Consider the following 13,609-nt stretch of genomic DNA (forward strand, 5'->3'; position numbering starts at 1 on the left):
TGGAGGCTCCATCAGAGAGAAAAGGGAAAAACAGAAATGTGGGGTTAGACGTACTGTGTTTGGCCTTTTACTTTACAAACAGTTCTTTAATACTGACAATAGACAGAAATAGGACTATTTACTTACGGGAAGGTGGGGTGGAGGCCAGTTCGTCCAGTAAAGCCGATGCACTACTGGACTGACTGGCCTCAGCTAACAGGTGGTGGAATAAGTGGTGGTCCCAAAACCTTCCTCTAGCCTGGATCAGTGTCAACTGCAGTCCTGAGGCTCCATCACACCGATGTACAGAGATAGAAAAGTAAAAGACAGAAATGTGGGGTTAGATGGACTGTATTTAACCTTTTAATCTACACAGAATTCTCTAATACCAAAAATAAACTTACAGAAACTGTTTATTTACTTACGGGAGGGATTGGTGGAGGCCAGTCAGTCCAGCAGAGTCAGACTGAACTGACTGATTGAGGCTCCATAAAGCAGACAAACATCATAAAGAGGAGGGAAACAGAGATATAGGGTTAGATGGGCTGTAATAGATCGCATAATTTAGACACAGTTCTTTAATACTGACAATAAACAGATACTACAATGGATTGTCTACTTACGGGTGGGTGGGGTGGAGGCCAGTCAGTCCAGCAGAGTCGATGCACTGCTGGACTGACTGGTTTGAGCTAATCGATGTGGAATAAAATGGACATCACAGCTGCCTGTCCTAGAACTCCAGTATGGAGGCTCCATCAGAGAGAAAAGGGAAAAACAGAAATGTGGGGTCAGACGTACTGTATTTGGCCTTTTACTCTACAAACAGTTCTTTAATACTGACAATAAACAGAAATGGACTTTTTACTTACGGGAAGGTGGGGTGGAGGCCAGTTCGTCCAGTAAAGCCGATGCACTACTGGACTGACTGGCCTCAATTAACAGGTGGTGGAATAAGTGGTGGTCCCAAAACCTTCCTCTAGCCTGGACCAGTGTCAGCTGCAGTGTTGAGGCACCATCACACTGAATGTACAGAGAGAAAAGGAAAAGATAGAAATGTGGGGTTAGATGGACTGTATCTACACAGAGTTCTCTAATACTGACAATAAACAGATAATGAAATAAAAAGCGTGAAGAGTGACCATGTGAGACTGTAAGCTTTGCGAGTGGACGGGGCTAAGCCTTTTGTCATGTAACTTTTTGCAGAGTCTAATAGTGAGTACTATAGTACTATAGTGAGCTCTATAATTCAGGATTAAAAGAGAGGTTGGCTGATATGGAGTTGGATCTTGATGTGCTGAAGGTTCGAGACGCCTGAAATCCTGCAACCCAAAACGGGAAAGACCATCAGCGACAGAATTGCATTGTCCCGGAATATGTTCAGCAGTTAATATGAAATAATGAATAACCGATTGCCAAGTTAAACGCCTCAGTCATAATTTAAGTGCACAAGGATTGTCCTCTATTAATAATCGAGACAACAGCTTCATTGTCCCAAAATAATTGAATCCGTCTCCAGCTTTCACCCCAGAGGACACTAGCCACAACTACGGGATACAACTCGTGAAGCGGCGAGGATACAGATCCAATGGTGAGTTGACTGAACTCAGACGGCCATTTCTCAGCAAACCATTGACGAGAAAAAACTTCAATAGGGGCTGGAGCCGAGACAGCTTATTGACAGGCAGAGACGCCATCATGAGGCCCGAATCCAACAGGACGCCCAAAAATTCCAGAGAAGTGGAACACACGAAACACTCCAACCAAAACATCCAATGCAGAGCCTCGGGAAGACAGGAAATCAAGCAACAGAAAATCGTCCAAAAGATGCAAAACAAATGTCAGCTTTACAGCAAAACAGAACCGAGAAGAGTACTTAACACCGGCTCAAAAGGTCTTTGAAGGAAGAACTTTGCTGTGTCTTGCGGGACGAAGGCGCTGAGGGCACATAGACTTGGGGAGGGGTTGTTAAAATGATTACACAGAGGAATACCCCTGTAGGAAAGGTACGCCACCTGTCCAGAGAAGTGCTTACAGATTCAGCACCAGGGAGAGCGCCCGGGACAACACCAAGGCAAACCGTGGGGCAAAGGGCAGGCAGCTGGCTGTGAGACCCACACATGGAACAAGAAATGGCGGACCAACAGCTCCGTGTCCACAACAGACCGATCCAGATGATTTAAACGAGTTAAACGACGAGTTAAACAGTGCAAAAAAGACGCTGACTTTGCGGAAAACGACGTTTGATACTCATAACCTTGATCTCAACCGGGAGCAAACCACCGCAGCGGCGGGAGGGACAAAAGCCAATGCTGCTGATGCTGCATTGGAGTCTCTTGATAGAACTTTCACTAGAGCTTTCATTTCTCTAATACTGACAGATGGTGGAATACAATAGACATCATTACTGGAAGGGGTTTCCCTAATGTGTGAGATCATATGGTGAATGGAAATCCATGCAAATACTCTAATCAGAACATGCTGAAGAAGCGTGGACTTAGTGTTCTGCTGTCTCTCAGTGGTGGTAGCCACCTGAGTCAGCTGCAGTGTTGAGGCTCCATCATACCAACAGACAGAGATAGAAAAGTAAAAGAAAGAAATGTGGGGTTAGATGGACTATATTGGACCTTCTTATCTACACAGAATTCTCTAATACCAAAAATAAACTTACAGAAATGAATAATAATTTAATAAATTAACAGGAGAGTGTGGTGAAGGCCAGTGAGTCTACCAGAGTCGGATTGAACTGACTGATTGAGGCTCCATAACGCACACACATCATACATAAGAGGGAAAAAATGTGGGGTTAGATTGACTGTATTAGGTCTTCTCATATACACAGAGTTCTCTAATACTGACAAAACACAGATACTAAAATTAATCGTTTACTTACAAGAGGGTGTGGTGGAGGCCAGTCAGTCCAGCAGAGTCGATGCACTGCTGGACTGACTGGATTAAGCTAGTCGATGTGGAAATGGACATCACAGCTGCCTGTCCTAGAACTCCAGTAAGGAGGCTCCATCAGAGAGAAAAGGGAAAAACAGAAATGTGGGGTTAGACGTACTGTATTTCGCCTTTTACTCTACAAACAGTTCTTTAATACTGACAATAATCAGATACAGAAATGGACCATTTACTAACAGGAAGGTGGGGTGGAGGCCAGGTCGTCCAGTAAAGCCGATGCACTACTGGACTGACTGGCCTCAGTTAACAGCTGGTGGAATAAGTGGTGGTCCCTAAACCTTCCTGTAGCCTGGATCAGTGTCAGCTGCAGTCCTGAGGCTCCATCACACCGATGTACAGAGATAGAAAAGTAAAATAAAAAATTGTGGGGTCAGGTGGACTGTATTTAACCTTCTCTTCTAAACAGAGTGCTCTAATACCAAAAATGAACTTACAGAAATGAATCAGTTACTTACAGGAGGATGTGGTGAAGGCCAGTCAGTCTAGCAGAGTCGGATTGAACTGACTGACTGAGGCTCCATAATGCAGACACACATCATACAGAGGAAGGAAACAGAAATGTGGGGTTAGATGGACTGTATTTGATCTTCTCATCTACACAGAGTTCTGACAATACTGACAATAAACAGATACTGAAATGAATCGTTTACTTACAAGAGGGTGTGGTGAAAGCCAGTCAGTCCAGCAGAGTCGATGCACTACTGGACTGACTGGATTGAGCTAATCGATGTGGAATAAAATGGACATCACAGCTGCCTGTCCCAGAACTCCAGTATGGAGGCTCCATCAAAGAGAAAAGCGAAAAACAGAAATGTGGGGTCAGACGTACTGTATTTGGCCTTTTACTCTACAAACAGTTCTTTAATACTGACAATAAACAGAAATGGACTTTTTACTTACGGGAAGGTGGAGTGGAGGCCAGTTCGTCCAGTAAAGCCGATGCGCTACTGGACTGACTGGCCTCAATTAACAGGTGGTGAAATAAGTGGTGGTCCGAAAACCTTCCTGTAGCCTGGATCAGTGTCAACTGCAGTCCTGAGGCTCCATCACACCGATGTAGAGATAGAAAAGTAAAAGACAGAAATGTGGGGTTAGATGGACTGTATTTAACCTTTTGATCTACACAGAATTCTCTAATACCAAAAATAAACTTACAGAAACTGTTTATTTACTTACGGGAGGGATTGGTGGAGGCCAGTCAGTCCAGCAGAGTCAGACTGAACTGACTTATTGAGGCTCCATAAAGCAGATCATAAAGAGGAGGGAAACAGAGATATAGGGTTAGATGGGCTGTAATAGATCGCATAATTTAGACACAGTTCTCTTATACTGACAATAAACAGATACTACAATGGATTGTTTACTTACGGGTGGGTGGGGTGGAGGCCAGTCAGTCCAGCAGAGTCAATGCACTACTGGACTTACTGGCCTGAGCTAACAGATGATGGAATAAGTGGTGATTCCAAAACCTTCCTGTAATCTTGACCAGAGTCATCTGCAGTGTTGAGGCTCCATCACACCGATGTACAGAGACAGAAAATTAAAAGAAAAAAATGTGGGGTTAGATGTACTGTATTTGACCTTCTCATCTACACAGAGTTCTCTAATGCTGACGATAAACAGATAAAGAAATTAACCGTTTACTTACGGGAGGGTGTTGTGAAGGCCATTCATTCCTGGACTGACTGATTGAGGCTCCATAACGCAGACGCACGTCATATAGAGAAAGGAAACAGAAAAGTGGGGTCAGAGGGACTGAAATTAACAGTCTACAGACACAGACATCTAATACTGACAAATAAATAGAACAAATATACATGGAAATGAATTAAATAAATGACTCACAGTATTGTTTGGGGGGATGTGCTGGACCCCAGTCAGTCTAGTAGAGTCAGGGCACCTGCAAAGAAACAGAAAAAGAGTGGAGAGGCACTGCAAAAGTTTTAAAACACAAAATGGACAAATTCAACTACAAATAACACTGAATTACAGAAAATTAATAGAAAAGATCCTCACCTTATTTAATAAAAGCACAAACACAACCTATATTACAACATACTAGAGAATTTATTAATTAATAAATATACTTATATTAATTAAACATTAATAATAAACATACAAAAAAATCCTCAGATATTTTAAAATTAATATATTAAAACTATATTAAATAGGGGGAAGTCTTAAGAGTGGGGGTTAAATGAGCTGTAAATGAATTTGAAATAATTAATAGAAGTATAATAGAATTAATAGGGAAGGTAGGGAGGGGTTAAAGAAAATAAAAGAAAATTATGACTTATTCCAAAGCCTCCAGGCTGTCCAGGAGCTGGTTGACGTGGCTCCCGACCAACTCCCACACGGCTGCGGCCACAGATACAGGGTCCTCGTACACAGACTCCTCCAGAGCAAAGATGGCCCCCAGGAAGCGCATCAGTGCGTTCTGAAAGCAATCAGAAGAAGAGGCTGTTGTCAAAGGAGGCAAACAAAACCCTTACATCTACACCATGTCTGCTCTGAATGTCTGGAGGAGAAGCTGTGAGGTTCTCTCTTCTGTTTTGTGAAGGATTCTGAGGGTTACCTGGACCAGGAGCTGGTACTGCTGAGCCCCGGCACTGCTCTGCTTGCTGGTAGCAGAGAAAGAGGATATCACGGCCATGAGATGATCCAGAAATCCCCCAGCCGTCTGCAACAGTGTGAGAAGTGGTACAGATGTGAGAAAGGCTGCTTAGTTCTGTGTAGGCTCTAATATCTAGAACACAACACACGCAAGAACTGAAAACGTCTCTTACCGGACAGATCGGAGGTCTCCCTCCAGCCTGAAGACCAAGGATCACCACCTCATAGACGATGTCTATGAAGTTGAAGTGCTGAATCTGAGAGTAGGAGGAAACACCAGGGTCAGAAGAACCATCCATTTTTCTACGAGGTACAAAGGTTTTCACTCAAGCCTGGTTAATGAAACTCACCCCAATCTGCGCCAGCTCCTCTTCAATTCCTTGATGGCAAGAAGGATCCTGAGCCAACGCAAGCAGTCGGTCGTACGCCAGCAGGAAGACGACCAGATTCTGCAGGATGAACAGAGAAATGTTTAAAATCACATTCATTCATTTTCATCACAGTGTTTTAAGTATTTCAGGGGTTTTAGATCGTGGTCATGTGGTTACCCTGTCGTTGAGATCGGCCAGGTCACTGAGAACTGCCTTGCCGGCCTCACAGACGTACTCTCTGCGCTCCGCGTCGCTCAGCAGGAACTACAGGAATGAAGAACGGGATGTTAGAGAAGGAAGAACACAAGACACAACTGAAGACCTTGAGATGTGAAAAAGTACTTTCATGGGTTGCCACTTACAGTGAAGGCCAGACGCAGGGCATTCAGCTTCAGGGGGAAGTTCCTGATCCCCTGAATGGTTGAGAAGGCGCTGTGGAAAAGGAGGAAATCTCCCATTTCAGAATCAACACAAACACCTCAATTCTGTTTACAGTGTACAGAACTTAAGCGGCCGTGACACTTACTGCAAAGCGGGCACCTCCCTCGCTGCAGCGCTGCCTCCAGTCGCCTGTAAGACCAAATATTCCACTTTAATTAATGCTGAACAGAATTGGAAACGGTACGACGACGTCTCATAACACTAGTGTGATTAGTTTTACCTCAGGAGCTGGTCCGGGCTGAGGCCAGTCAGAAGAGCTGGACTCCTGCTGAGGCTCTGGCTGGCAGGTGGTGTCCTCAGGCCATGAGTTGGCAAAGGAGGTCCACCCGTCATCGCCGATGACCAGGTCCTGATACGTGTGGAGCACCTGTAAAACAAAACACACACTCTATACATCACATCTCACGCTGGGGAGAAGTGTAGCGTGTTGGCTTTCTGAGGTACGTTCTACAAGAACATGCAGATCAGTTCTGACTAGAACGTGCTAAAGTTACCTGAACGCCTCCAGATGTTTTGGGGTGGAGCGCTTGGTGAAGCGGCCGGACGCTACACGGTGCAGGTGACCTTCGATGCGCTACAAAGACACAAGGCATTACCATGTGAGTCAAAGGCCATGAGGAAGCTAGACTTAGGAGAACGTGGCTGAGACGTCTTACCTCAGCAAAGGTCACCTGTGCTGCCGATGCGAACCAGATGGGGGCCTGTAAGAGAGAGGTTAGAGGGTTCATATGAATCACGTGAAGAATAATTAATTACATATAAAAATAATAGAGTAACAGAAACAACTGGAAGTGGAAGAGTTTATCTACCTCCTCAGAAGGTAGAAGAAGGTTGAAGAAGTCGTTGGTGAGGATCCACCACGACTGGGTCACGTCCCCCCGCATCAGGAGCACGTGGTGTCGGTGCACACAGATCTTCTGCAGAATAAAAAAACACACGCAAGTAAGACGCAAAGCTCCAGATACGAGTAACTATACCAAAGGAGTCCTCACCTGCTGGTGTGGGTTGAGCCACAGTCTGTAGGAGAAGTGCTAACTCTACCACATAGGAACCATACAGACACGAGTAACCGTACTAAATGAGGGTTCTTCCCCACAAGAGGAAGTGCATACCTGGTTGTCCCGGATGTACCACCGCCGGTAGGAGAACCTAAGGGTCCAGATGGAACTGAGCACATCCTTGGGGCAATGATCCAGGATCAGCTGCTCCAGAAAGCGCCTGGGACACTGCAATGAGACACGGCAGAAAGACTGCAATGATCTGCATCCTATTAAATCATCTCTGCAGTATAAAGTATCTAGAACCTCCCAAATTCCAGTTAAACCAACTGCATCATTTCTCTTACCCGGTACGGAATCACAGATCCAAACGGAGGGCTGAGGGTAAGCTGTCCGTCCTCCGCAGTGATGACCAGATGAATCGCTGGGTCTGAAAAAGAGAAACAGTGAAGACACCCCTCCTATCTTGAATACAGGACAGTGTGAGTCACATCCTCCATCTTGTAAACCTAGCTAACCTAGATAAGTACCCTAGCTAACTTAGCTAGCTAGCTTCAGACAGACCTCTGTTTCGCTGCTTAGCTTCTCCAACACTCAAATACACAAACACAGCTAGTGAGCACATTTTTACATGAGTCTATCTTTCGGCTTTAACGCTTTAAAGAGCTCTAGCTACCTTCTGCTGCGGTCTGGACAGCGGCATCGACGGTCCTCGGTGTCCGCTGTCGATCTCGGGACCTGCGGGCAGAGAGGACATAATAAGCTCCGGCAGTGGCAGCTGCGACCCCAGCTGCGAACAGGAGGGGGCGCAAACGGAGCTCCACCGCCGGGGGGCGAAGAGCGAAGACGCCGCGCATCGTGGAAACAGCTGAAGTCGCTCTTCTAGAAGGAGGTGGAGGGTCCTCGTTGAAGGAGGTGGAGGGTCCTCGTTGAAGGAGGTGGAGGAGTCCTCGTTGAAGCAGGTGGAGGAGTCCTCGTTGAAGCAGGTGGAGGGGTCCTCGTCGAAGTTGTTGAGGTGGTTCTAGAGGAAGAAGAAGGAGTGGAGCTCGTCCAAAATGCAGCTGTTGTAGAGATGTAGTTGCTGCAGAAGAAGCAGGAGTTGGTCTCGTCGAAAAAGCTGAAAAGTTCTCAGAGGAGCAGAAAGAGCAGCTGAGCGCTGTGGGGGTCGGTAAACGACTGAGGCTCAACGTTCGTTCTACCGTTCTAGATTGTGACCTGGGTTCCACCTACGTTCTCTTACAGTTTAAAGGGAAACATGTTCAGTGTCTCCATGGCGACAGAGAGCGAAAATAACAGGGTTATCTAGAAAGGAGTTCAGGGACTAGTGAGGTTCTCCATTTACACTGAGGACTGAGTTCCCCACCCTCAGGTTCTGCACACAGTAGCGCTAAGAACCACGTTTGTCCCCCAGAAGTAGCTAGAAGTACCTCTATATCTGTTCTAGACATTGTTCTAGACTCTGAACACACAAAATCCACCTAGATATAAAGTTACCATTTGATCATGATCTCCAGAAGCTTTACAATCAGCCATAACATTAAAACCACTGAAATCAATAACGTTGATCATCTGCTTTTACAGTGGCGCCTTTCAAAAGGTTCAACAATGGACTAAAGTATTGGGACACCTGCTCGTTCAGCGTTAATTTCTGAAATCTAGGGTATTAAAATAGGTTTTCCTGCTTCTGTTGGAGTAACTGTCTCTTTCTACTAGATGTTGAAAATTGCTGTGAGGATTTGATTGCATTCAGCGATAAGAGTCACTGTTAGTGAGGGCAGGATGTTGGAGCATCACCAGCCCACAGTGTTGTACTCGTCTTCAGATCCTGCTGTTCTGATAGAATAAAAAAGTCACAGAAAAAACTTTACTTTTATTCAAATTTATGCAAATGATGGTGTTTTTTATGTTTAAAAATCACAATATATCACCTTGCTCACAGTATCACATTATATCACAGTATATTGGACCGTAACCCCTGTGTGATGAGGAACATCCTGGTACATCCAGCCTCTATCAGACATCTATCCTCTATTAAAAGGCTTCTGTATCTGTTATCAGTTCACATTATGTGTCCTTTATCTTCATTCATAATGTTCATCACTGTTAGCTTTTAGCCTCGCCCCCGCTCGCTTCCTCAGGTTTGTCTTCCTCAAGTCTCACCAGTGAAAACATAAGCTGCTGTTTCCTGTTGATTGGTGATCAGCTCCAGTTATATAAATATATATAAATATAGAAACTGTGTGTTTTTGAATTTGTATTATTTTGTGAGCTTTTGCACAGAAAAGTGGACTGGAGGTGCTTAAACTTAGCACAAAAAATAAGGACATTTATGTTTCATGACAGAGAAGATTTGGCAAATTTCTGGCAGAATTCCCATTTATAAAGGAAATGAACAGACTTTCCAACGGTATAAGATTTATTCCCAAGAAGCATTATTACACCAATCAAATAACCTGCCAATCACACATTAACTTACTTTTTGTGGTGGTTTATATATATCTAAGAACCTTAAACTGTAAGTGAAAGTCAACCCAAATATATTTGATTAAGTTATTTGAGAGAATAGAGAATTTCCTGTTTTCTATTAAAAAGTAAAAAATATACATAAAAAAGATTTTTTTTACCCTGAACTAAACTCTCATTAAGAATGGACCAATAGAAACACTCCAAAATGACCTGGATTAAAGTCTTATTACATTGGCTTCTATTGAAAGGTGAGAAGGTGTTTTGTGGGACAGTGATGATACATGTATGTGTGGATTCGTGTAAATCCTAAAGGTGGTTTCAAAGCTGGTTTAATTTGAAACAAACTCTGTAAGGCAATTATAATGCAGTAGCGCCCCCGTGTGGACATACTGGCTCAAGATTGTTCATGGGTCCTTTAATTTAATACCAGATGAATTCTGAATATTAATACATGCATTTCTTAAATAGCAATTATTTCAGTTGATTGTTTTATTGATGTGCAAGATGAACAACGATGACCATGTTTATTAGTTGCTTTTTAAATATTTATTTGGTGCAGCATCTGTTATCAACAATGATGACCCTTTTTTATATTATCATATTTAAATAAGAATATGAAACAATAAAGAAATGTGCTATTATTAAGTTTCCTAACTCTCTGTCATTACAGAGTTAACTTTGTGTGGTGTGGTGGAGGCCAGTCTGTTCCTGCAGAGTTGATGCACTACTAGACTGACTGGCCTCAGCTAACAGATGGTGGAATACGATGGATGACATCACTGGAAGGTGTTCCCTAATGTGTGAGATCTAAACCTTCCTGTAGTCTGGACCAGTGTCAGCTGCAGTGTTGAGGCTCCATCACACCGAATGGACAGAGAGAAAAAGACAGAAATGTGGGGTTAGATGGACTGTATCTACACAGAGTTCTCTAATACTCACAATAAACAGATACTGAAATAAAAACCGTGAAGAGTGACCATGTGAGACTGTAAGCTTTGCGAGTGGACGGGGCTAAGCCTTTTGTCATGTAACTTTTTGCAGAGTCTAATAGTGAGTACTATAGTACTATAGTGAGCTCTATAATTCAGGATTAAAAGAGAGGTTGGCTGACATGGAGTTGGATCCTGATGTGCTGAAGGTTCGAGACGCCTGAAATCCTGCAACCCAAAACGGGAAAGACCATCAGCGACAGAATTGCATTGTCCCGGAATATGTTCAGCAGTTAATATGAAATAATGAATAACCGATTGCCAAGTTTTGCCAAGAAAATCATACAAAAGATGCAAAACAAATGTCAGCTTTACAGCAAAACAGAACCGAGAAGAGTACTTAACACCAGCTCAAAAGGTCTTTGAAGAAAGAACTTTGCTGTGTCTTGCGGGACGAAGGCACCGAGGGCACATAGACTTGGGGAGGGGTTGTTAAAATGATTACACAGAGGAATACCCCTGTAGGAAAGGTACGCCACCTGTCCAGAGAAGTGCTTACAGATTCAGCACCAGGGAGAGCGCCCGGGACAACACCAAGGCAAACCTTGGGGCAGAGGGAAGGCACCTGGCTGTGAGACCCACACATGGAACAAGAAATGGCGGACCAACAGCTCCGTGTACACAACAGACCAATCCAGATGATTTAAACGAGTTAAACGACGAGTTAAACAGTGCGATAAAAGACGCTGACTTTGCGGAAAACGACTTATGATACTCATAACCTTGAATGATGTCAGATCTCACCTGGGAGCAAACCACCGCAGCGGCGGGAGGAACAAAAGGCAATGCTGATGATGCTGCATTGGAGTCTCCTGATAGAACTTTCACTAGAGCTTTCATTTCTCTAATACTGACAGATGGTGGAATACAATAGACATCATTAGTGGAAGGGTTTCCCTAATGTGTGAGATCATATGGTGAATGGAAGTCAGCTGCAGTGTTGAGGCTCCATCACACCGACAGACAGAGACAGAAAAGTAAAAGAAAGAAATGTGGGGTTAGATGGACTATATTGGACCTTCTTATCTACACAGAATTCTCTAATACCAAAAATAAACTTACAGAAATGAATAATAATTTAATAAATTAACAGGAGAGTGTGGTGAAGGCCAGTGAGTCTACCAGAGTCGGATTGAACTGACTGAGGCTCCATAACGCACACACATCATACATAAGAGGGAAAAAATGTGGGGTTAGATTGACTGTATTAGGTCTTCTCATATACACAGAGTTCTCTAATACTGAGAAAACACAGATACTAAAATTAATCGTTTACTTACATGAGGGTGTGGTGGAGGCCAGTCAGTCCAGCAGAGTCGATGCACTGCTGGACTGACTGGATTAAGCTAGTCGATGTGGAAATGGACATCACAGCTGCCTGTCCTAGAACTCCAGTATGGAGGCTCCATCAGAGAGAAAAGGGAAAAACAGAAATGTGGGGTTAGACGTACTGTATTTCGCCTTTTACTCTACAAACAGTTCTTTAATACTGACAATAAACAGATACAGAAATGGACCATTTACTAACAGGAAGGTGGGGTGGAGGCCAGGTCGTCCAGTAAAGCCGATGCACTACTGGACTGACTGGCCTCAATTAACAGGTGGTGGAATAAGTGGTGGTCCCAAAACCTTCCTCTAGCCTGGATCAGTGTCATCTGCAGTCCTGAGGCTCCATCACACCGATGTACAGAGATAGAAAAGTAAAAGACAGAAATGTGGGGTTAGATGGACTGTATTTAACCTTTTAATCTACACAGAATTCTCTAATACCAAAAATAAACTTACAGAAACTGTTTATTTACTTACGGGAAGGATTGATGGAGGCCAGTCAGTCCAGCAGAGTCAGACTGAACTGACTGATTGAGGCTCCATAAAGCAGACACACATCATAAAGAGGAGGGAAACAGAGATATAGGGTTAGATGGGCTGTAATAGATCGCATAATTTAGACACAGTTCTTTAATACTGACAATAAACAGATACTACAATGGATTGTTTACTGACGGGTGGGTGGGGTGGAGGCCAGTCAGTCCAGCAGAGTCAATGCACTACTGGACTTACTGGCCTGAGCTAACAGATGATGGAATAAATGGTGATTCTAAAACCTTCCTGTAATCTCGACCAGAGTCATCTGCAGTGTTGAGGCTCCATCACACCGATGTACAGAGACAGAAAATTAAAAGAAAAAAATGTGGGGTTAGATGTACTGTATTCGCCCTTCTCATCTACACAGAGTTCTCTAATGCTGACAATAAACAGATTGTGAAGGCCATTCATTCCTGGACTGACTGATTGAGGCTCCATAACGCAGACGCACGTCATATAGAGAAAGGAAACAGAAAAGTGGGGTCAGAGGGACTGAAATTAACAGTCTACAGACACAGACATCTAATCCTGACAAATAAATAGAACAAATACACAAGGAAATGAATTAAATAAATGACTCACAGTATTGTTTGGGGGGATGTGCTGGACGCCAGTCAGTCCAGTAGAGTCAGGGCACCTGCAAAGAAACAGAAAAAGAGTGGAGAGGCACTGCAAAAGTTTTAAAACACAAAATGGACAAATTCAACTACAAATAACACTGAATTACAGAAAATAAATAGAAAAGAACCTCACCTTATTTAATAAAACACACAAACACAACCTATATTACAACATACTAGAGAATTTATTAATTAATAAATATACTTATATTAATTAAACATTAATAATAACCATACAAAAAAATCCTCAGATTTTTTAAAATTAATATATTAAAACTATATTAAATAGGGGGAAGTCTTAGAGT

Source organism: Salminus brasiliensis, chromosome 6 (assembly GCF_030463535.1).
Source record: "Salminus brasiliensis chromosome 6, fSalBra1.hap2, whole genome shotgun sequence".
Taxonomy (NCBI): Eukaryota; Metazoa; Chordata; class Actinopteri; order Characiformes; family Bryconidae; genus Salminus; species Salminus brasiliensis.